Source organism: Mauremys reevesii, linkage group 12 (assembly GCF_016161935.1).
Source record: "Mauremys reevesii isolate NIE-2019 linkage group 12, ASM1616193v1, whole genome shotgun sequence".
Lineage (NCBI taxonomy): Eukaryota > Metazoa > Chordata > Testudines > Geoemydidae > Mauremys > Mauremys reevesii.
The window spans coordinates 41,603,613-41,627,823 of NC_052634.1; the positions used below are offsets into that span (position 1 = coordinate 41,603,613).

Below are 24,211 nucleotides of genomic sequence, written 5' to 3' on the forward strand. Positions count from 1 at the left end.
GATTTCATTGACTCCATGAATGTTCCTCTGTGTCCCCCTAGGAGTCATGCCCCACTTTTTGGGAACCACTGAACCCTACTCGTTAATCAGGGGCTAGTGATGCCAAAGCCCAGGGAAAGGGAGAACAAGTGTGGGGCCCCCAGCACTGGAGCCATGTGAAGGGGCTGCAGGAGAGGGGCAATGGCTGGTGGCCCAGGGAGTTAAGGGCAAAGGGGGCACAGGAGGGGGCAGGAGTTAGGGGTGAAGGAGGTGCAAGGGTTGGGAGTGCAGGAGCTAGCGGTAAAGCGGGAGGGGGATCGTCCAGGGGCAATGGGGAAGTGCCAAAGTACAAGCTTTGCCCAGGGCACCATTTCCCCTAATGCTGGTCTGAGCAAACAATTGGAAATGACCCTTCAGTGAGACCAGAACCATCGTGTAGAAAAGTCCCTTTGTTAAGAGGTGGTGGCTGAGAGCTTAGGGAGATGGGTTAAAAAGCAACAGGCACTTGTCTGTGGAGGTTTGATTCTTGCCTGCTAGGCAAGGCTGGTGTGTGGTATCTCCATGGCTGCAGTTTCAGTGTCTGATCTCCCACAGGGAGCCAAGTCTAAACATACTCAGAGGCTCTATGCCAGGGTTTCTCAAACTTCCTTTCACTGCAACCCCCTTTTGCAAAAAAAAAAACAAAAAAAAAACAACTTACTACATGACCCTAGAAAGACACACCGAGCCCCTTCACACTGAGCAGAGGCAGGGGAGACAAAGCCTGAGCCCTGCCCCAGTTAGGGGAGGGAAAAACCAGAGCTTGAGGGATTCAGCCCTGGGTGGTGGGGCTCAGACTTTTGGTTTCAGCCCCAGGCACCAACAAGTCTAACGCCAGCCCTGGCGACCCCATTAAAACAGGGTTATGACCCACTTTGGGGTCCTGACACAGTTTGAGAACCACTGCTCTATGCTGAGGGGAGAGAGTTTTCCTGTGGGTGCAGTTAATCCACTTCCCAAGAGGTGGCAGCTATGTCAGTGGGAGAAGCTATATCGGTGGGTGTGCAAGCTGTGGTGTTTGCCACATTTAAGAAGTTTAATCAAACCCCATTTTGAAAACCACCTGTGGTCTGGGAATGGCAAAGGAGCTCGATGAAGCAGGGTCTGTCCTTCAAAGTGCTGGACATCATGATTCCATACTTCTGTTGTCATGGGGATATTGCTCAGTGTTACAGTGCTTGACTGCAGTTTAAGTAGTCCTCAGTTAAAACCCCCATGTTCTCTTATAACCCTTTTCTTTTTTTTAAAAAAAGGAAAACATTTTCATTTCCGTTCTCCATTATGTTCAGGGGCTCCTCTATACAGGAGTGCTTGATATCAATGTAAACACTCAACATTTCACTGTCCAAATGCATAAAAACCCAGCAAAGCTGTCCATCAGCTGAAATCAGTTCCAATCCTCTAAGTGTCTAGTTTATGTTTTCATCAGTTAAACAAAGGTATCATAGGAATGTACATTTGCAGATCCCTCTTCTACAGGAGCTATGTTGTGCAGAAGAACAAGAACCACATCCAGCTGCAGTTCAGGAGTCTGATGACCAAAGAGCCAATAAATGTTCTGAGGGCTGGAGAAAAATGCTTTTTAGTGAGCTATTGAACGAGCTCAACCTGTTTAGCTTATCAAAAGAAGATTGAAAGGTGACTTCATTGAAGTGCTGAAGGGCCTTAATGGAGACAAAAGATTTGGTATTAAAGGGCTTTTTAATCGAGGAGAGAAAGGCATAACAAGACCCAATGGCTGGAAGGTGAAAAGAGACAAATTCATATTAGAAATAAGACACAAATATTCAACAGCGAGGATGATTCACCACAGGAACAAGCTACCAAGGAAAGTGTTGGATTTGCCATCTCCTGATGTCATTTAATGAAGACTAGCTGCCTTTCTGGAATGTGTTTGCCCCAATAGTAGCTCTGGTGTCATACAGGAGGCCTGTGATATGCAGGGGGTCAGATTAGATGCTCTAATGGTCTCTTCTGGCCATAAAGTGGACTAATTTCTGAAAAACTGAGTGCAGCATTGGGAGCAGCGTCTGATGTTTTCCTGTCTAGCCGGCTTGCTTCCTAGAACGAACGCTCCTTGAGTGGGGTGATCCACAGGGAGTAGCTCAAACCTCCAAAGTGCCTGGCCAGGGGCAGGACATTAGCCCAGCAAGGGAGGGGTGTGGCAGTGACATCACAAAGGCCTTTTGCAGGACCTCAGACTATTGGTCAAAGGTGGTGGGGAGGTGGTGACCTCACAGAGAGATGGTGACATCAGCCAGGCAGGACAGGGGCGAGGGGCCAGGGAAACCTCAGAGACCCCTGTGGCTTTGCTTCAGCAAGTCTCCTTCTCCAGGTCTCTCTTTGAGGACTGAAAGAGTATTCGGGTTCACGTACATGAGCACCAAGAGGAACCTCTTTCGAGTTTTCGCCTTCCCTTTTCCTGATTTTACTAGAAAACAGCCGTCCCTGTTTAGAAGGTAAGAGCCTCCTCGAGGTTTGAAACCTGTTCAGTCTGATCCATCTGGAGACCGTTGAATTCTAGGCATGGAAAACACAAGCTTAAGGATGCAGAATTTTATTCCGCACCTGGGATTTTGTCCCTTAGAATCACTGGGGTCATTAGGGTTTGTACTTTTGGTTTCACCTTTTCCTCCATCCATCCCTCCCTCCTTTCTCTTTGTCTCTTGCTTCTTTTGTCCTTTCACCTGTTCCCCTCCCAACACCAGGAGAGGGGTGTGTGTGTGTGTGTCTCAGGGGAGTGCTCTGCAGCTCCCACTGTGGGAGGTCCACCTGAAAATGTGGGGCTGAAATAGTGCTCAGGCAGTGATCCCCACCGGTGACCTGGGCCATCCTTTGGGCGAGAACCCTCAGCCTCCCGTCCTCAGTCTCTACCTTGATTGGCTGAGCAGGGGGTTATTGACAGAGAGGAGACTCAGGTCCTTGTTTTTCTCTTTTAAGCCCAAGGAAATAAGTCATAACCAGTCATATGTTTGATGAATTTTGCTGCTCCTCTGCATTAATTGTCTCTGAGCAGTTCATGATTCTCTCTAACATTGCAGTCCTCCTCAAATACTTGCTGAATATTTATTGTGCACTGTTGTTGGTCAGGAGCTCATCTGAGAGCACTTTATTCAGGTCATTCAGTGTCTGAAATTCAAGATCCGATGGTTAGTTTGAAAATCAGGGCTCTTGGTTCCTATTCCCAACTCTGCCACTGGCTGGCTGTGTGACCTAAGACAAGTCAATTCTCCTTTCTCAGCCTTAGCTTCTTCCTCTTTCAAGTAGGGATAATAGTGATCTGCTCCTACCTACCTCACAGTGGGTGGAGGATGGGGATCCATTGGAGAGTGTCACTAGGAGTAGTGCATAATATGGGATGTCCTATCACATTTACCCAGAGCAGATTATGACATAATAGAATAGCTGAAATAGTCTATTTGATTTGTATTTTTTTATTTTGAAATTGTTAAGAGCAGCAATTACTTAGCTCAGACTGAAGCATCTTATCTAATGTTTGAGATCTAAGTGTCTCCTCTTTGTGTGCGACGAGACAATTTAACACACTGTGACAAACAGGAGATGCTTTTGTTTTGCAACAAAATATTTGTGCAAAGAACTTTCATCTCACTTGTTTTGATTTCGAGAAACAAACTGGTTTAGTCTGAAGGGGATTTTCTGACAGAAATGGTTTCAATGAAATTTCCCCACCATCTCGATTCCTGGGCTCTATCCCTTTTCTCTGGGTTTTATTTTTGTCCATTAGAACAGGAGTCAGGACTGTTGGCTTCTCTTTCTGGCTCTGCCACCACCTTGCTGTGTAGGCCCTTGGGAAGGTCGCTTCCCTTCTTTGTACTTCAGGCATCTCCCCATCTGTCCAATGAGAACAGGGACAGTTCTCGAACTCTGGGCAGTCATTTTCAGCCGGGCCCCGGCAGGGATAACTAAAAATTTATAAGACTTTCATTCCTTAGGAACCGGCTCCCTATAAAAAGTTCTGATTTAAGGGATGTGCCACAGTATGTATTTTTTGTACCAATAGCGTTACCATGCGTCTGTATTTTCCCAGGAGGAATTTTTAAATTTTTTAATTTTAAAAATTCCTCCCAGACAGTGATTTAAGAACCAAAAAGCCTGACATGTCCGGGAAAATACAGATGTATGTTAACCCTACCTAAAGTTCTTTTTTAAAAAGATGGGCCTGAACCAGAAACGAATTCCATTTTACATGTGTGGGTCCCTGCCACTCCCTGGGGCTGTGCTAGGGTGACCAGATGTCCTGATTTTATAGGGACAGTCCCAATTTTTGGGACTTTTTCTTATATAGGATCCTAATAACCCCCACCCCCTGTCCCGATTTTTCACACTTGCTGTCTGGTCACCCTAGGGTGTGCACATGTGTGGGTCCCAGCTGCTCCCTGCCCCCCTCATTGAAACAGGTGAGCAGGGTTACTGCCCTGGGAACTGCAGGCACCAGTGGACATGGGGCTGGCTGGAGGCAGGGCAGGGGCTGACTGGAGGTAGGGTCTGGCTGCAGGCAGGGCAAGGGGTTCAGGGCTGGCTGGAGACGGGGTGTGCGGGACTGGCTGGCTTCAGGCAGGGGGGTGCAGCAGGGGTTGGCTGGAGGCAGGGCAGGGGGTGAGGGGCTGGAGGCAGGGCAGGAGGTGCAGGGCTGGCTGGAGATGGGCTGGCTGCGGGCAGGGGGTGTGGGGCGGGCGGGAGGCAGGGGCTGGTGCGGGCAGGGGGTGAGGGGCTGGAGGCAAGGCAGGGGGTGCAGCAGGGACTGGCTGTGAGCAGGAGGTGCAGGGCTGGCTGGAGACAGGGGCTGGCTGCAGGCACGGCAGGGGGTGCAGGGCTGGCTGGAGATGGGCAGGACGTGTGGGGCTGGCTGGAGGCAGGGGCTGGTGCAGGCAGGGCAGGGGGTGAGGGGCTGGAGGCAGGGCAGGGGGTGTGGGTACAGAGAGTACAGCCCATCCTGTACGGTAAGTGCCCCCTCCCCCCTCAGCACCGGGGTAGCAGCAGCCCGGGTCTTGGGGGCTATTTAAATGGCCCAGGGCTCCCCTGCTTCCACCGCCCCGGCCCTGTAAATAGCTGAGGGAGCCCTGGGGAAGCTGCGGGGCTCTGGGGGCTATTTAAAGGGCCGGGACGGTAGAAGCAATGGGAACCCTGGACTTTTTAAATAGCCCCCAGCCCCCCACAGCCCTACCCCAGCCCCTGCTGGGAGCCCCAGGCCCTTTAAATTGCCCCCTGAGGAAGCCGGGCCACCCTGGTACAGCGCACCAGCTCTTGCCAGTACGCAGTACCAGGGCTTGGGCACGGGGCCCTCTTAGGGGTGGGGCCCGATTCAGGGGAATCAGGAGAATCGGCCTAAAGCTGGGGTGGGGTGGGGTGGGGTGGGGTGGGGTGGGGCAGGACTTGCTCCCATTCTGGGCACCACCAAAAATTATACAAACCTGCCGCCCCTGTCCAGCCCAACCTTCTGCTGATGCACCTCAGCCCACACCCGTGCAGGGTTTGAAGCTTCCATTGCTTAAATTCCAGGACACTGAGGGATTTCAGCTCCCCTTTGCCCACAGGGAAGCTTCACCCCACTCCCAGCCAGGTTCTTGTCCATGGGATCACTGTAGGGGGGCTGGGTCCCTCGGTGTCTTTTCTCTCTCTCTGACAGGCCAGGGTGCAATAACTGGGGCATCTGAGCACCCAGGACCTTCTGTGGGGCTGCCATTCCCCTTCCCCTTCTGTGGTCTCATCTGTCATTGACTCCAGCATTTTTTCTACCCATTGTCAGCACCATCCCAAGCAAGCTGCACTCGCCTCAAAAAGACAGTGTCCCCTGGTGGGTGTAAATCACTGACCTCTCTCCTCTCTGAGCACTGACTGCCCCTCTGTTTCCTTGCCTCTCAGTCTGTGCAGATGGGACCTTTCCCTCCAGTGCTGGAGGATTCGCCCTTCTCATCTGCCCTTGTCCCAAGCAGCACAGCAGGTGGGAATCTTACATGTACTGAGGTGACTTAGGAGCAGAAACCCCCCCAGACCTTCCATGCAATTGGCACTTGCCCCTCACTGAGCAGGATTGAAACTCCTGCGGGGTAGGCAACCTATGGCACGTGTGCCGAAGGTGGCCCATGAGCTGATTTTCAGTGGCACTCACACTGCCCAGGTCCTGTCCACCAGTCTTGGGGGCTCTGCATTTTAATTTAATTTTAAATGAAGCTTCTTAAACATTTTAAAAGACCTTATTTACTTTACATACAACAATAGTTAGTTATATATTATAGACTTATAGAAAGAGACCTTCTAAAAACATTAAAATGTATTACTGGTATGCGGAACCTTGAATTACAGTGAATAAATGAAGACTCGGCACAGCACTTCTGAAAGGTTGCTGACCCCTGGGTTACACTCAGAGCCCTCTTGTTTCCAGAGCACCCAGTGGCCTAAGAGCAGCATGGGGGACACATTCCCTGCTCTGAGGGCCAAACCTGCTGTCCGGAGATTGCTGGTTCTTAGGGTCACTTTGCAGCAGGGCCAGATTTGATGTGTGGGGCAGAGACAGTGGGTGCCCTGGACTCAGGGTGCAGAGATACAATCAGGCCTCTCCCCTGCATTGGGTGAGGGGTGCTGCCACCCCCTGCTGGAAGGTAATGGGAGGGGAGGGGGCACTGTGAGTTGCTCAACACCTGACCCTGGTGGCAGCAGTGCTGTGGGGAGCTCCAGGTGTTTCTAGGATCTGCTTTTTCCACCTGCCTGTAAAGTCCAGCTTTCCCCAGCACATTCACTGCGGTGCAATTGGGTCACTGTTTCCATGGCTGAGCAGCAAAGAATTTCTCCCAGTTTCCCTTCTATCGGCGGCAGGATTAGCCTGTGTCAGTGATTAATGAGGTGGATCTAGTTGTAGATTGTTATTCATTCCCCACCTTGACTATTCACACAGTCCCTTTCCCATGCAGATTCCCAGCACCTCGGTGATCCTGGTAGCAGGAGTTGGGTCCTGAGACTTTCACGGTTCTTTCCCCCTCCACCTGGAGTGAACTCAGCTTTTCCCCCATCCCAGACAATCCATGAAATAACAACAGGGGCATAAAGAAAGAGGGGAGGGAACATCTCACGGCCAGGGCTGGATGTGCCCAGGGCCCCCTGCTTGTCCATTGTTTCCCTGGAATTTGGCCCCCTGCTTTGCACAAGGGACAGAGAAAGATCTTGCTGTTCCTGTGTCTGTGCAAGGAAAATTGTGCTTCTGTATGAAAGAGAGGCGGGAAATGGCCCCATGATGGGACAATAGCCTCAGGATTAAGACCTAAGGACTCAGGCTGAGAACTGATAGAACTGCACTCATCTGGGATTTAACAAATTGTCTTTCATGGAGCAGAGCCAGTTCCAGTGGTTTTGGCACCCCAAGCGGAAAAAATAAATAAAAAAGCTGCAATCAATGGCAGCTCTACCTCTGCTGCTTTTGGTGGCAATTCCTTCCCTCTGAGAGGGACTGAGAGGGCCGAATTGCCGCTGAAGCCTCCCCTTTCCATTGACCAGCCCAGGGACCTGCTTGCTGCGCTGGTGCCTGGAGCCGGCCCTGCCATGGAGACGCTGGGAAGATGGGGGAATCTGGAAAATAAATGGATTTGTTTACATTGCAAGTGAAGAATAATTGAAGCTTTTCTGGTTTAAAGCCACTTTTCCTAGCTGGGAATTGAACCCAGGCCTTGGCAGTGAAAGTGCCAAATCCTAACCACTAGACCACCAGGGAGGTGATGATGGTGCTGTTCTTCTCACTTATGCTACACTTTCTTAGGCTACTTTCTAGCCACTTTCTGAAACTGTTCCACTGTCCACTCCCTGAGGGGCTAAGAGCAGAGAACCCCTGTGCTCAGGGTCACAACCTCAGCCCAACCCAAGTCACTGAAACAAACTCAAATGATGCTTCCTCCAGCAGGATCACAGAGACACACAAAAAAACCACATGAGGAACAATCCTCCTCTGCCTTCATTTACCCCATCGCAACCCTCTCAGCAGCCCACTCTTGCGGGAAGGACACTGAGCTGATAGGAGCTCTGGCATAGAGACCAAGGGAGGGGTGTTGCTCCCCCTGAGTGTGAGCTGATCACATTCTGACTCCATGTAATGGGGCTCTGAGCTTTGCCATCTTGTGAGTTCTGAGCACTGAGCCCCCCGGACCCTTCTGCTGGGAGCATGGGGATTGCACAACAGCTGCAAGCCCTTTTCCCGTCTCCTTGTCCTCCTCGGCTTCCCCAGACCTTCCCCACAAATGGTTCTATCAGATGATGGAGGGATCTACGGACCTGCAGGTTTCCCTCACCCACCTCTTAAGGCAAACAGTGATTCCCTTCTCTGACACTCCTGGGCCAGGCTTCTTTTAAGTTTTTCCTCAGGGGACCTGATTCCCTGTGAAAATGTGTGTGTGTGGGGAACTGGCTTGTCTACCCCCCTCTCTGGGAGCTGAGAAGCTTTTTCAGACTCTCCCCCACTAGATGAGTCCAACAGCACCTCCCACTGGTGGGAGAATCCTAAATTCCACCCTCCCCGCTGGTTACTCTGACCAGCTGATGGCGACAGCATGTTAAATCAACCCCAGCTCTCTGGGCTAGAGAGCAGCATCTAACCAGCCTTGTGACAGCTCCGGTTTGCTCGCTGGAGACATAACAAACCAGGAAAGAAGGCAAATGTCAGACAGGGAACCTCAGCTCCGCAAATAAATGCCCTCAGGGCTCCTTCTACACTGCGACTGGGCACTTGACTGACTTCAAATCCGGCCAGCCCATTTGGTAGAGCATGAGACTCTTAATCCTGCCAGCATGAGTTTAAGCCCCATATTGGGCAGCAGCAACAGCTCTTAGGTGTCACTCTTATGCTTATAGTCACAGCCCAAAATGAAATAAATTCTCTGTCCGCTCTACAATCTAAGGCAGATCAGGTTCCTTCCTCTCTGAGCTTCAGTAAAACATGAAGTAAGAACAAATAGAATTTTCTCCTCTTCCATTCTACCCCAGGCAAGAAGAGGGGATAATAACCATTTAATGGATGACTGCAGAGAGAAAAGTTTGGTCTTTATAAATAGGACGATGATCCATTGTTCTCCATGTCCACTGACGGTAGGACAAGAAGTAATGGGCTTAATCTGCAGCCAGGGAGATTCACGTTAGATGCTGGGAACAGCTTTCTAACTCTGAGTGTAGTTAAGCTCTGGAATAGGCTCCCAAGGGAGTCTGTGGAGTCGCTGTCCTCGGAGGTTTTTAAGAACAGGTTGAACAAACCTCTGTCAAGGATACTCTCCATATACTTGGTCCCATAGACAACCTGCTCTGGCTCTGGTTCCCTCCTTCTGCTCCCTGCCTGGGCCGGCTGCTGTGGGCACTTGATCCCACATGGCCCTGACGTATCGTCTCTGCTTGGCCCTGCCTCAGCAGACAGGGCTGGATTTCACGACCTTTCCAGGGCCCTTGCAGCCATACAGCTCTGTAATTCGATGCCATCGCAATATAATATAAACAACAACAAACGTGGAAACACCCCAATCTAACATCTAACAATTCAGCGTGAACTGACATTCCACAGCACAAAGTGAGAACACGTAGGAGTGCAAAGCCTGACAATTCAGCACCACGCAAATGAACGCCCCATGGGGCAAAATGACACACTGCAAAAGAGCTCAGCTCAAACCAATGCAAGACAAGCCAGTGCAAAAGGGCACCAAGAACTTATGTTTTTTGAATGAGTGAAGAAAAGGGAGCAGCATTGTCCCCCTCGGGCAGCCCCTGTTCAATTCCAGGTCAGAAAGCAAAACTCTGCTGCAAGAATATCCAAAAAATGTTGTGTTTCACTTCACTTCATAAGTACAGTTGTGTGGCAATTAAATGATGACTCTAAAGTTTCATAAAAGTGTGGGAAATACGGACGTATCTGAGAAAATGGCTTGGAATAAAGGAAGAAAAAAAGTGATCAGTCGAGAGAACAGGCCCTGTTTCCCCCTGGTTTGGAGCTTCTCTCACAACTACTGGAATAGCAAAGCTAAGCAAATGGGGTTCTAGTGTTGCAAAGGAGATTGAAGTGAGGCCATTTTCTCCAGATAGAATTAAATGGTAAAATGTCAGGAGTGGGATTTGAAACCACATCTCTATGCAGGGACCAGAACACCCAAGGGACTGGAAAAAAATGAGTCTTATAACTAGCACTTTAGATCAGTCCACCATCCTGATACTACAAATCATATGATTTATGAACCCTAGTTTTCATTAATAGTTGATTAACTCTTTAGGGAGGTCGAGACGGCACATCTCTTTCAACTCCTAGAGACCTTCTACAGCACAGCTGATTTTTAGACACACTCACCCGGACCTAAAGTTACACGTTTCCTGCTCCATGAGTTCTGCGGTGTTGTAATCTTCCTGCTCATGTTTTAAGTGAACAAAAGGTGGGTGCTGGCATTCTGAGACAGTAATGGTGAACCTCAAAATCCTGCCCTGGGGGCCAGACAGTTAAGCAACCAGCACCCACAACCTCTACCATGACAGCATCCTGTCTGGGAACAACTCACAGGTCAATAGCTGGGGTGTGAAATCCTCATTTCTGTGTTGTTCTATCACTGTAGTCCCCACTTTCCTATTGCTTGTCTGTATAATCTCTGTCTGGTTCTGTGATTGTTTCTGTCTGCTGTATAATTAAATTGTTGGGTGTAAACCAATTAAGGTGGTGGGGTATAATTGGTTAGATAATCATCTTATAATATGTTAGGATTGGTTAGTTACATTTCAGTAAAATGATTGGCTAAGGTATAGCTAAGCAGAACTCAAGTTTTACTATATAGTCTGCAGTCAGTCAGGAAGTAAGGGGAATGGGGGTAGAGGAATTAGAATTATGTTTTGCTAAGGGGATAGGAACAGGGAAGGGGAACAGGGACCCAGGCAATGCTCTGTGGTGTCAGAGCTTGGAAGGGGGATACTGAGGAAGGAAATTGGAATCATTGCTTGCTGGAAGTTTACCCCAATAAACATTGAATTGTTTGCACCTTTGAGCTTCGTGCATTGCTGCTCTCTGGTCACGCGAGAAGGACCAGGGAATGGGAGGGTGATGGGCTAAACCTTCTAACAAGTACGTCTTTCAGGGTGTGAAAAACCCCAGAACCAGTATAATTAAGCTGACCTAAGCCATGGTTAGATAGTGCTAAATGAAAGGAAAGATTGTTCTGTGAATGTAGCTATTACAGGGATGGAAAACCCCTCCCCTCGCTGTAGCAACTGTCTACTCCACAGTGCTACAGGAGTATTTTAAGTGTGGACAGCCTCAGAATGAGACCAGATCTTGCTCCATGCATGCTCAGGCACTAAGACAACAGCAATGACAACACACTAATGCATCCGTAGTTGGCAGGATTAAAACCTGCATGGGGAGACCCCAACAGTAGCATAAACAAAGAGCCGAGCCAATATCTCCCTGGCAGGGATGCAGGTGGCCATTTCCCCTCTGTCTGACGGTCGCCATTGCAGAAGAGAAGGGTTCACTGGAATCGAATGCCCTGGCTCAGACCAGAGACACAGGGAGGTTTTGCTGTTCATGGATCTGTGCAAATGAAATTGTGTCTCTGTGTGAAATTGAGGTGGGAAATGAAACATCCACATGGTCGCCTAATGCCCTAAGGAATGTGGGTGAGGGACTCTGGCTGAGAAATTATTTAACAGGAATTTGTATCAATGTATTGCCCTGATTAAAAGCTATGGCTAAAAGGCAGTCACTGTTGTTAATAGTTGAACCTGCGTGGAGACACCTGAGTGGGTATCAAGTCCATTGCCTTAACCAGGGATAGTCGATTATTTTATCAAGATCCAAATTTCTTGGTCAAGGTCCAGTCAATGTCTAGACACCAGAGAAAATAATACACTGATGATAATAAGAAGTATATAGAAAGATTTTGCAGTCACTATGGGCATAACTATGATGATTGTTTCGTGTTTCACTCTTAATATCTGGCACCACCACTGCCTTTCCCTTTAGTCTTGTAGTTAACAAAGGGTAAAACTAAACATCACTTCAGATACAAGGGAGTGTTTGTGTTCATTCCTGCGAGCTACACAGGGGTTTGATGTAGCTGCTTTCAGTCCTCTGGCTCTGCTGGGATAAGTAACATTTCAGGGTGTTACTGAACTGAAGGAGGGAGATCACTTTTTGACAGGTTACGCCTCCTCTTAAGGGTGTTTGTCTGGCTGGCAGCCCTGGTTTCCAGGTCTCTCCTGAGGGAAGAAAGTTTCTGTGCAAAATACTAAAACTTTTAACAGAGAGGAGGGAAAGGCCATGGCCACATGATGGGGCCAGTATGTACGACAACATGGTTCTTCCATGTGTGATGACTCTGAACACTGACTGATCTCCACTCCCTTGGATTTGAAGAGATGTTTAGTTGTGCACTTGGGAACCTATAAGGCTGAAGCAATGTTATGGATGGTGACACTACGATTGAAGGGTTTTTTAATGTTGTAGAAATTGTTAAAAACACTGAGCTTAAACTGGAACTGCCTGTTATTAAAGGCTGGTTTCCCCACGTCAGTTCCATAAGCTCTGCTAGAAACACCCTGGTTCTCTTCTGCCTCAGTGGGAACTAGAGGGAATCGTCCCCTGCTGCCCTTGGCTCCAGGCTGGTTTTTCTGGGCAGGGGACGTGGAATTGATTTGTTTGCTGTTGAGAAGGGAGCCAGGCCAGTTCTCAGGGAACGAGAACTCCCAGCATCTTCCCAGCCCAGCCCAGGCTGCTGCCCTGTCCCAGCCTCTGTTCCCCTGGGGGCCCTGCGTGTTTGACTCTAGAGCAGGCCGGGAGCAGCAGCTGAGGCAGAGGACAGCCTGGGCCGGGCAGATAAGAAGGAGTTTAGCCAGCAAAAAAGGTAAAATGGCAGGGGAGTATTACCTTGGACTTGATGGCATTTCTCCATTGGTCTGTCTGCTTGGGGGCAGGGACAATAACACATCCTGCTGCATTCGTTATTTCGAAGGACAGTTTAGGATTTTCATTCTCACACACTGTGACAAAGCAGGATCAACCTTTGCCGTAAACTAAACGAGCTGCTCACAGATTCTGGGAGCCACAATGAGCATTTGGGTGAGAGCTCAGACCTGCCCCTGTCCCAGAGGGAGGGGGTCATCTCTGTGGGGACTGGACCACTGACCTACCCGCTCCTAACTCCCAAACTTTCAGTAACTCTATTATCGGTGCCTGTGAGTGTTATTTAAACCGTAAGGAAAACCACACTGGGCTAGACCAAAGACCCAGCTAGCTCTGAATCTTGTCTTCTGACAGTAGCCAATAACAACAACCAGGCACCACTGGGAGTTAAACCCAGGATCTCTTGTTTACAAAGCAGATGCTTTAGCCAGCTAAGCCATGGTGTCTGTGAGTGACTAAAACACACTGTCTGCCCACACCTGTCTCCCTGCCATCGCTACCAGGGCCTGACAAGCTCTGCTTGTCTTTGGATTCTCCAAAGCAGAGGAGCAGGTGACATTTTCCTTCCAAGCTGTGTGTGAGTAAATCTTTGGCCATGTCTGCACTACAAAGTTGTTTCAGCAGAATTATATTGCTCAGGTGTGTGAAAAACACACAACTCTCTCTCGGTCGGCAGCTTGTGGCTGGTGCACACACTGCAATGCCACGTCTGGCGACAAAACTGCCCTGTTTTGCTGACAAAATAAAATGACTTCGATGAGAGGTCTAGAGCTTTTTGCAGCAAACTTAAAGTAACAGAGTAAATGCTGCTGTTCATTATACCACCATAACTGGCCTTCCCCAGTATCCCACAATGCCCGCCATGAACTCACCTGCCCTGCATTCCTGCTACAGAGCCATTGGCCCCTCCCCTTTCATCGCTCTGGGAAGTTCTGACAGCTGAGCCTGCTGCTCTGCTCTGGCAGCCAGGAGCAAATCACTGCCGTGGATGCTGCTCTCTCCCGCACTGCGAACACAGAGCAGGGTGCTGGGAACTTCCTGACAGTATAGCGGGGCCACTGGCATCCAAACTGTGATTTCCCAGTTCACCCCTTCCCTCGAGGAGGCTCTTACCTTCTAAACAGGGACTTCTGTTTTCTAGTAAAATCACTAAAAGGGAAGGAGAAAACTCAAAAGAGGTTCCTCCTGGTGCTCACATACGTGAACCCGAATACTCTCTCAGTCCTCAAAGAGAGACCTGGAGAAGGAGACTTGCTGAAGCAAAGCCACAGGGGTCTCTGAGGTTTCCCTGGCCCCTGGCCCCTCGCCCCTGTCCTGCCTGGCTGATGTCAGCATCTCTCTGTGAGGTCACCACCTCCCCACCACCTTTGACCAATAGTCTGAGGTCCTGCAAAAGGCCTTTGTGATGTCACTGCCACACCCCTCTCTTGCTGTGCTAATGTCCTGCCCCTGGCCAGGCACTGTGGAGGTTTGAGCTACTCCCTGTGGTTCACCCCACTCAAGAAGTGTTTGTTCTAGGCAGCAAGCCGGCTAGACAGGAAAACATCAGACGCTCCCAATGCTACACTCAGTTTTTCAGAAATTAGTCGACTTTAAGCCCAGAAGAGACCATTAGAGCATCTAATCTGACCCCCTGCATATCACAGGCCTCCTCTATGACCCAAGAGCTACTTTTGGGGAAACACATTCCAGAAAGGCGTCTAGTCTTCATTAAATGACATCAGGAGATGGAGAATCCACCACTTTCCCTAGAAGACATTTTTCTCCAGCCCTCAGAACATTTGGTGGCTCTTTGCTATTGAATGAGCTCAACCTGTTTAGCTTATCAAAAGAAGATTGAAAGGTGATTTCACTGAAGTGTTGAAAGGCCTTAATGGAGGAAAAATATTGGGTATGAAAGGGCTCTTTAATCGAGCAGAGAAAGGCATAACAAGACCCAATGGCTGGAAGGTGAAAAGAGACAAATTCATATTACAGCTAAGGCACAAATATTCAACAGCGAGGATGATTCACCACAGGAACAAGCTCCCAAGGAATGTGGTGGATTCTAATTCTAATTCCTTATGAATATTCTGTGTGTTTGTGTCTGCAGGGGAGGAACATGCTGTATGGCCAGAGGACTTTATTCCTCCAGCCTGCAAGGACAGAGGGGATGTCAAGGAGTTGCTCCTTCAATCCCCCCCACAGAAAGGCCCTTCTTAGGAAAGGCAAAGTCCTGGAGAGAAAGAGTAACACTGAACAAGACTCCAGAGAGACAGATTTTTATAATCACAGTGAGAAGTTTTTCACCTGACCAGGGACTTGAACCCTCAGATTAAAAGTCTGATATTCTGCCAACTGAGCTAGTCAGGCTCACATCTGAAAAACACAAGTATATGCAGAGTATCCGCGACAGAGGTTTGTTCAACCTGTTCTTAAAAACCTCTGAGGACAGAGATACCACAGACGCCTTTGGGAGCCTATTCCAGAGCTTAACTGCACTCAGAGTCTGACATTGGTGAAGTAGGAGGCTGAGAAAAACAACACTGGCTGTCAGAGGAAAAACGGCCCTCCCTAGTGCTTTAAGCAGTAGGTTCTGCTGTCTTTACAGCCATGACCTGCGTGCAATTCCCCCTAAAAACCAGAAGTTTTTCAATGAAAATCTCCATTCATTTCGCATTTGAAATGGAAAGGCAAAGAGGGCTTCTTGTCCTTATCAACAAGGCAAAGAATGGCTTTTTGCTCAGTAAATATTTTTAAAAGGCGCTGACTCGACCTGAAAATCTCATTTCATTTGTATTTACAATGGAATGATTCTCTCGAGGATAGACATAACTCTTCAGCTAGACTCGGATTCCACGGGAATACAAGAAGCGATTGTGTCTAACACCTGCCTTTTTTTGGACAACAGTGATGTCCAAGTTTTCCATGGACATTTCCCTTCCAGCACCTCAGGCCCCATCCAACAATACAAGAAACTGAAATGCACAGAAAGTTTCTCACCATAGGATTCACTGACCAGGCTGGGGGAAAAGTTTTGCCAGAACACTTGGTTATAATATCCCTCCCTGACCTTAAATGGAAAGCAACGGTGTTAGAGAAATAAGCCAATACAAGCCTGTTAGCAAGACTAGGCCCTTAGCATAAGTAGAATCAAGGCCTTAAAATGCAAGTAGAGAGAAAAGCCTGTGTCAGCTATTATCAGTTTATGCTTGATCTGTGTTAGTTCATGCTTATCAGTTAGCCTACGCTTGGCATGACATACATGCAGCTGTCTTCTCATGCTCATAGCCAAGAGTAGTTCGCTTAATGGGTCACCTTCTCATGCGTGAAGCCAAAAGTAGTTAGTATGTTAGTATAGTAGGTCAAAGGGGATATCTTATGTCTTCCTTACAATGATAAATGTATCCGCACAGCTCCACCCTTATCATGATGGATGTATCCGTGACAGTTATGCATATCTTGTTCCTTTTTGATTGATATATGTATTCTATGTACTCCAATATTCCCTATAGATGCATTTACAGGACCCATAAGGTCAGTCAAGTAACGTAAATAAGACGTCAACAAAGTTGTTTGTTTCGGGGTATAAAGGTAAGCCCATCTGGCCGTGTAAGGTGTGTCTCTCTCGGACATTAGCCGAGACGAGAAAACCCGCTCAGCTGATCGATCAATAAAGCTAATGGTACTCGTCTTCCTGGTCTTCCGTGCCTCCTTGGTGTAATTAGGTAAGCTCCGGGGGGAAACGAGCCCTTTTGGCTAACAAGGGGATAACTCTCAGCAGGGCCGTCCTTAGGATTTCTGGTGCCCTAGGCAAGATTATTAAACTGGTGCCCCTGTGCCTGATCTGCTCTTAGCAACACAAATATAAGCATACAGTATTGGAAAATTTGCCACATTCACGTTATTAAAACCAGTTTAACTTAATTAAGCACACTGTAATGCTGATGCACTAGCACTAAAGAAGTAGCACTATAGAAAATATTCTGATTTGACAGAATGATGCAAATAATATAATTTTTTTAATTTGTCAAAATTTTATTGGAAATTTCTATGAAGAGGTATTGAAACAAAGATTTGTTTTTAATTAAAAGCAATCTTTCTGGCTTTTTTGGCTGCAAAATCAGTTTAATAAGCTGGGTTTCCAAACAGTGGGAAAATATAACCCTAGTTTTACTGCTAGGTAAAGCACAAAGTGACCAAAATGAAGTCAGCACAGAATCATCTCATCTAGAGTAAGGTAGCACAGAAATGTTACAGAAGTCCTAATGTGCCTTATTTTTGTTTGGAAAGACATTAGCAATAGCAGCACATTCACATGATAAAATACATGATAAATCACTGCCTCTAAAGTTCCATCAAAAACTGACATTTTCACAGCTCTAGCATGATCTGCTGTACAGATTCTTCACAAGGAAGTGTCCCTGGCCTTTTAAACTCATATTAACTATGTATTTACTTTATGAAAGTTGGAGAAAACATTGTGAAAACGTAAAACATTGGCTGCCCAACTTCTGGGCTGGCAAAAGCTATACTGACTCACAGGGGAAAAAAAAAAGCAGGAGAATCTTAGTACAACATATGGTCAGTCTATACCAGGGGTCGGCAACCTTTCAGAAGTGGTGTGCCAAGTTCACTGTAATTTAAGGTTTCTTGTGCCAGTAATATATTTTAACGTTTGTAGACGGTCTCTCTCTATGTCTATATTATATAAATAAACTATTATTATCTGGGGCCCCGGACACCGGTCCTGCTCAGCCCGCTGCCAGCTGAGTAAATGGAACCCCAGACCGGGTGCGGGCTGAGCGGGGCTGGTGGCTGGAACCCTAGACAAGGATCCCAGGCCCTGCTCAGCCTGCTGCTGGTCTGGGGTTCTGACCACCAACTCCTGCCAGCCAGGATCCCGGCCGCCAACCCCCCTCAGCCTGCTACCAGCCTGGGATTCTGCTCACCCAGGCTGGCAGGAGGCAGAGTGGGGCCGGCGGCTGGGCTCCTGACTGGCAAGGGGCCGGCAGCCGGAACCCCGGAGTAGCAGTAGGCTGAGTGCTGCCGGCACCCCAGACTGGCAGCAGACTGAGCCACTCAACCCCCCACCGGCCCTGCTCAGCCCGCTGCCGGCTGAATGAATGGAACCCCAGGCTGACAGCAGGTTGAGTGGTTCAGCGGCCTGCTCAGCCCGCTGCCAGCCTGGGGTTCCTTGGGGGTCCCCAGGCCAGCAGCAGGTGCTGAGTGGGGCCGGCGGCCGGTATCCCAGCTGGCAATAGGGCAGCAGCCGGAACCCCAGAGCAGTGATGGGCTGAGCCACTCAGCCTGCCGCTGCGTACCATCAAAAATCAGCTCACCTGCCACCTTTGGTGCGTGTGCCGTAGGTTGCCGACCCCTGCTTTATACACTAGTAAGGAGATGACCATATTACAGTTCTTGGAGGGCTCTTATCAGGAGTAACAGGCTATGGGAAAGTCAGTCAACATTTTTTGTTTCTCTGATGAAAACTGGCCCACTCCCTGCCCCAAACCAAACCTGTCACTAATAATTGTCAACAACTTAATTTTCTGTTTTTGGCTAAGATATTGATTTTTTTTAAAACAAAATATTGAAATTGGATTCAGGATTGTTAGCAAGAATTTTTGGCAAACAAAGTTGTTAAATGACAATCTAAATGGCAACACAGTACTGCTTTCATGCTTGGCTCACCCCCTAGCCTGGTGGTCCAACAGCTGCAGTAGACCCCAAAATCCACCTCTTGGGGTGCAGAGTGGCAACAGCAGCAGCAAACCCTCAGGTCCAATCACACGCCAACGGGCACCACCACCAGCCTTACGACCATGGTGAAGTTATCCCAGCATCTGATCTCAGGGACAGGTCACCCATGGAGCCACAGCAGCTCATCCTGCCCTGTGCAGTTCCCCCGGGATGAGATGGATCGCTGGCAGCTGCCAGCCCGGGGGAGAGGCGCTCCCCAGCTAGGGTGACCAGATCCAGATGTCCTGATTTTATAGGGCCAGTCCCGATATTTGGGGCTTTGTCTTAGATAGGCACCAATTACCCCCACCTAGAGTGACCAGACAGCAAGTGTGAAAAATCAGGACGGGGGGGGGGGTAAAAGGAGCCTATATAAGAAAAAGACCCCAAAATTGGGCCTGGCCCTATAAAATAGGGATATCTGCTCACCCTACCCCAACCCCCTGTCCTGAGTTTTCACACATCTGGCTAACCCCAGCCCAGCCCTGTGTGACATTCCAATCCTGGCTCACTGCCCAGGAAGTGAGTTACTTTCCCTTTCATTCCTCAGCTGGCAGCCAGCCAGCCTCCTCCTGCCCACCTACCCCCCAGCACCTCACCCAACCCAGCCCTGATGGAGGGGAGGGAGGAGAGAGAGGGATGCTCCTGGGGAGGAGGGAGAAAGGAGGGGGTGCTCCATGGGGCAGGGCGGAGGAAGAATGGATGTTATGGGGGACAACAAAGGATACTGGTTCCAGAGCCGCAGAGCCTGACTCACCTCACCTCAGCCGGGGGAAAGAGTCACACTCACAGGTGAGCTCCCTCCCCAACCCCTCCCCTTCCCAGAGACCCCAGCAACCAATCCCCCCCCCCTCAGACTGTGCTGCATTCAGCTCTCTCTAGGACCCAGCAGCCCTGCTCTTACATGCTCCACTGCTTCCCGTCTGTCCTGGCTCCCAGCAGAGCAGTGACCCCAGACCTAGTGGTGCCCTAGGCAGCTGCCTATGGCTAATGACGGCCCTGGAGACATGAGAGAGAGAGATCAGGCTAGAGCAGAAAGTGGTTGGGGGTGTGTGTGTGAAGGGTTTGAAATGCAAGGAGAAGAAAAATCTTTCTCCTGCTCCCTCTCATCAGAGCATCTAAAAACCAGATGAGAGATACCTTTCCCCCACTGCAACATCAACTCTGGTGGGCTCGGGCTGAGGAAGGATCTTCTCTCCCCAGCAGCTCCATCACGCCTGGGCTGGGCCATGGACACCTCCCCGCACAGATCTGGTGTGCCTGGTCTGGGACAGGGGAGGGGCTCCTCTCCATTGGGGACATGGCGGGATGAGAGATGTGACAGGGCTTTACGGGAAATCATTATTTGCCTGATTCATGTGTCAGTCCTAGTCCTTGCTGACCCAAACGAACGGTTTATCATGCATGCTGATGCCAGTTTGGAGGGTCTGGGAGCACTCGCCTACCAGGAAGTGGAATGTAAATGTAAATCTGTGGCCTTTGCCAGCTGAGGACTGTCTGATAGCGAAACTCGCTATCCCATCCACCAGCTGCAGTTCTTGGCCTTGAAATGGGCCATCACTGAGAAATTTCCAGACTACTTGTCCGGTGCTCAGTTTCAGCTATGGACAGAGAACAATCCACTGACTTCTGTGTTAACAAGGGCTAAGCTGGATGCTCCAGGGCAGAGATGGGTGGCTACTTTTGCTAGCCATAACTTCAGCATTCAATACCAATGAGTTGGTATAACAGGGAGTGTGATGTATCAGGACCACCAATTCTTGGCTGGGGGGGAGGATGTAAGCAGGGTCAGAATGAACTCTACCCTGCCATCTGTTGGTGATGTGATGCAAAGGCATTTAGTTGCTGATGTGCATGGTCACACCCACCCCGCATTGCATGATGGGGGTGCTTGTCCAAACTACCTCACTCCCTAACAACACACCTTTTACCTCAGGACTAAAATACACCGTGAAAGAGATCTAACGGCATAAGCTTAGGGTGAGCAACTGCAGCACTAACAACAATTTGAAGAGATTCAAAACCACCTCTGCCTCTGTTTTTCCACACCAGGGACAGCAGAAAGGACATCAGCAGCACCTGCAAAACACCAACAAACATCCATTTCTACCTCCCTCCACGAGCGGCCGTTAGGAACCCATACCCCTAAATGGTGAGTACTTTTCAGGAGAGGGTGACGCTCTCAGGCCTCAAATGCCAGGTACAGTTACTCTGTCCTTGATCCAAAATCAACAGGAAAATACACTGGATTACTCCTGCTCCAATAACAAAGAGACTGGGGATATCGCAGCAGCTGAAATGACCGTTTGGACAAGCACTCCCATCATGCAATCCGGGGTGGGTGTAACCATGCAAATGACATCAGCCCCAAAAGGCCTTGACAACACATCACCAACAGATGGCAGGGCAGACTTCATACTGACCCTGCTTCAACTAGATTGTGGCAAAGATTCCAAAACACCAAACGTTAAAACTCACCAAACGCGGGTCAATCCATCCTCATCGTCGTAACCGCTCGTTATATTCCACACCCGAACGTAGCCCTCATATGGACAACATACCCTCCTAACTCAGTATCTGTACGTTAACCTTTTACCCCCCCAGTCAGGGCTATTGTAGATTATGTATTCTTTATGTCACCCGATCTTAAACTGAATTTTGCATCCCTTGGGTAAGCTGTACGTTGTTCCCTGAGCACCAGAAACTTCTATGCCGAAACTCTGTACTGTACACTTTTTTTTTCTTTGAACGTCATCTTAATAAAAAGTTGACTTTTGTTTGAGATCCCGGCTCCTGTTCCTTTGCAAGGCGTGTGCGTTTGCTCCGGGTTTTAATCTGCTAATACAGTGGGGGGGGGGCGATTGAGCCAGACGCGCTTGCCTGCTGCAGACACGGATCCAAGGCTGAACCTCGTCCCCCACAAGCTTGAAAGCTTAACTGAAAACTGTTTAAGAAGTGCTCCCATCTCCGGCACTCAGCTACCCAGCTCCCAATGGGGTCCAAACCCCAAATAGATCCCTTTTACTCTGTAGAAGCTGTGAAATCCTGTGACCAGGGCAGCTGCCTAGCAGCCTGCGCATCTGCCTGCCAGCACGAGAGCGCGTAAGGCACTAATCCGGATAGTGGCGGCTAGGTGGCAGGGGGAGGGTGTGAAGAAGCAGCAGAGTGGCGCAGCGGGAGCGTGCTGGGCCCATAACCCAGAGGTCGATGGATCAAAACCATCCTCTGCTACGCGTGCGCTTGTTTCTTTTCCCTCTGGGCCTTCAAGCGAGCCGGTGACCAGCAGAGCACCAAGAGCCTAGGCCATGAGGCAAGAGGTGGCTGAGGCGAAGCGGTGGCCTGCCAGGGAGCTCCCCGGCACCTCTGGCTGTCTGGGCTGAAGGCAAGAGGCAGGCCTAGGCGTGGTGAGGGCCTCCTGTCCTGGAATGAAGCTGCAGTGCTTCCTGGTCCCCTTTTCCCACCCACACCGGCAGGCGGCTGCTGCGGGAGAACACGAGGGAGGCTCTGGGGGCGCTAGGCAGCGCTGTGTGTGTGGCTGTCAGGGGAAAGAGCCGAGGCTCCCGACTCGACCTGCCATTGACTCGCGTGGCTCTGCGCGGCCGTCAGCCGGGGCGGGCCAGGCTGCGGACGTGACTCAGGCTTGGGCCGCATGGCCGTGCTTTCCTGACGAGGCATGAGGCAGGCCAAGAGCTTTGCACAGCATACAGGGAAGTGGGAGGGAGGCGTCTTTGAGCCGGCCTGTCTCCTCCACTTCTCCCTTGCCGCTTGGGCGGAGGCGGGAAGGGAGCGAAATGTTCCCGGCTGAAAGTTTTTGTGCTCGGCCTTGAGGATTAAGCCCGAGCCTCCGGCACGGCTGCTGGCAGATGGGTTTCTGAATGGCATCCAGCCTGCTCTTTGGACCACCAGCTGAAAGCACTGAGGCCAAGAGGCAGCAAAATGGGACCTTTAAGGCTCCCCCACAGGCTTCGGGGAAAGCGAGGAAGCAGCACAGGCTTAGCGTCGTCCCTGGGTGGGCTCGAACCACCATCCTTTCGGTTAACAGCCGAACGCGCTGACCCATTGCGCCACAGAGACATGGAGGGGCAAGGCTGTATTGAGCACAAAAGCCGGGCATCAGCTCAGGGTACGGTATAGCACATGCATGCAGTGGATAGACAAGCAACAGCAAGGAACTGGACTGGTATGGAGCGAAAGTGCTGTGGGAAGGAACCGAAAAGAGCAACGGGGCTGTGGTACAGCGCTCGCATACACTTTCTTTGGCCTGTTTTGCTGGAAGAGTTAGCAGTGCGAGATTGTTAGTCACAGATCAGTGGGTGGGTTTGTGCAAAGTATTAGTCTACAGGGAACTGTCTTTGAACAGAAGGAAGGTGAGGAACCAGTGAGAGGAGGGAGGCTGAAAGACTTCTCTCTGAACAGCATTCTGTGTTAATGGTTCTTGCTTTGAAATCCTCAGTTGGAGTCATTTCGGGGAAGTGATCCTCACTTAGTTACCTAATTTTCAAAGTCATGTGAATGGTGTTTGGTGCGTGTCTGGGAGCTCGTCATGGCGAGGTAGAAAGCAGTGGGGGCAGAGAGGCTGTGTAACAACCAAAGGTGTCAGCCTTGTTTTTCGGCTCTTTAGAGCCTAGATCCAAAGGTATATTACTTTTGTTCACTGAATTGTTGGGTAGTAAGTCATCTGTTGGAGTTTGGTTTATTGTCTTTTGTCTGCAGGTAGTAAATCAATCATCAAATGTACTCCTGTTGATTCTGCAACTTTACCAGGGTGGGAGTGGAGTGGATGGGGGTGGGGCACCTGTCAATCCTGTGCTGTGAGGACAGGAGGTAAGTCACAATAAGATATATCAACTTCAGCTACACTATTCTTGTAGCTGAAGTTTTGTGTTTTACATTGACCCTGTTCCCCCCCCGCCCCCAGTGTAAACCAGGCAAAAGTGTAAGTAGTCTCTTAGCCTATCCAGGCTGTGATCAAGTGTCTTGGGGTCTATCTACACTATGAAATTAGGTCAAATTTATAGAAGTGGTTTTTTTAGGAATTGTTTTTATACAGTCGATTGTGTGTGTCCCAACACAAAGGGCTCTAAGTGCATTAAGTCACTGGACTGCATCCACAGTACCAAGGGAGCGTCGACTTCTGGAGCATTGCAATTTGGGTAGCTGTGGGTAGCTATCCCACAATCTCCGCTGTCCATTGGAATTCTGGGTTGAGATCCCAATGCCTGATGGGGCAAAAACAGTGTTGCGGGTGATTCTGGGTACATGTCATCAGACCCTCCTCGCCCTCCCTCCCTCCGTGAAAGCAACAGCAGACAATCATTTCGCACCTTTTTTCCTGGGTTACCTGAGCAGACGCCATACCACGGCAAGCATGGAGCCCGCTCAGCTCACCGTCACACCGTACGTCTCCTGGGTTCTGGCAGACATGGGACTGCATTGCTACACAGCAGCAGCTCATTGTCTTTTGGCAGCAGAAGGTGCATTATGATTGGTAGCCATTGTCATTGTACTCCTAGGTGCTCTTTTAGCTGATCTCAGTGAGATCAGTTGGGG

General features: G+C 49.6%; 2 non-coding genes and 1 pseudogene across 2 annotated transcripts; 1 reads left to right on the forward strand and 2 right to left on the reverse strand.

The window, feature by feature from the left end:
• LOC120375815 overlaps positions 1-24,211 on the forward strand; it is a 451,158-nt pseudogene that overhangs the window by 364,256 nt on the left and 62,691 nt on the right.
• On the reverse strand, positions 7,670-7,741 carry TRNAE-UUC. The gene has a single exon. It is a non-coding gene; the product is annotated as a tRNA-Glu (tRNA).
• TRNAN-GUU lies at positions 22,662-22,735 on the reverse strand. The gene has a single exon. It is a non-coding gene; the product is annotated as a tRNA-Asn (tRNA).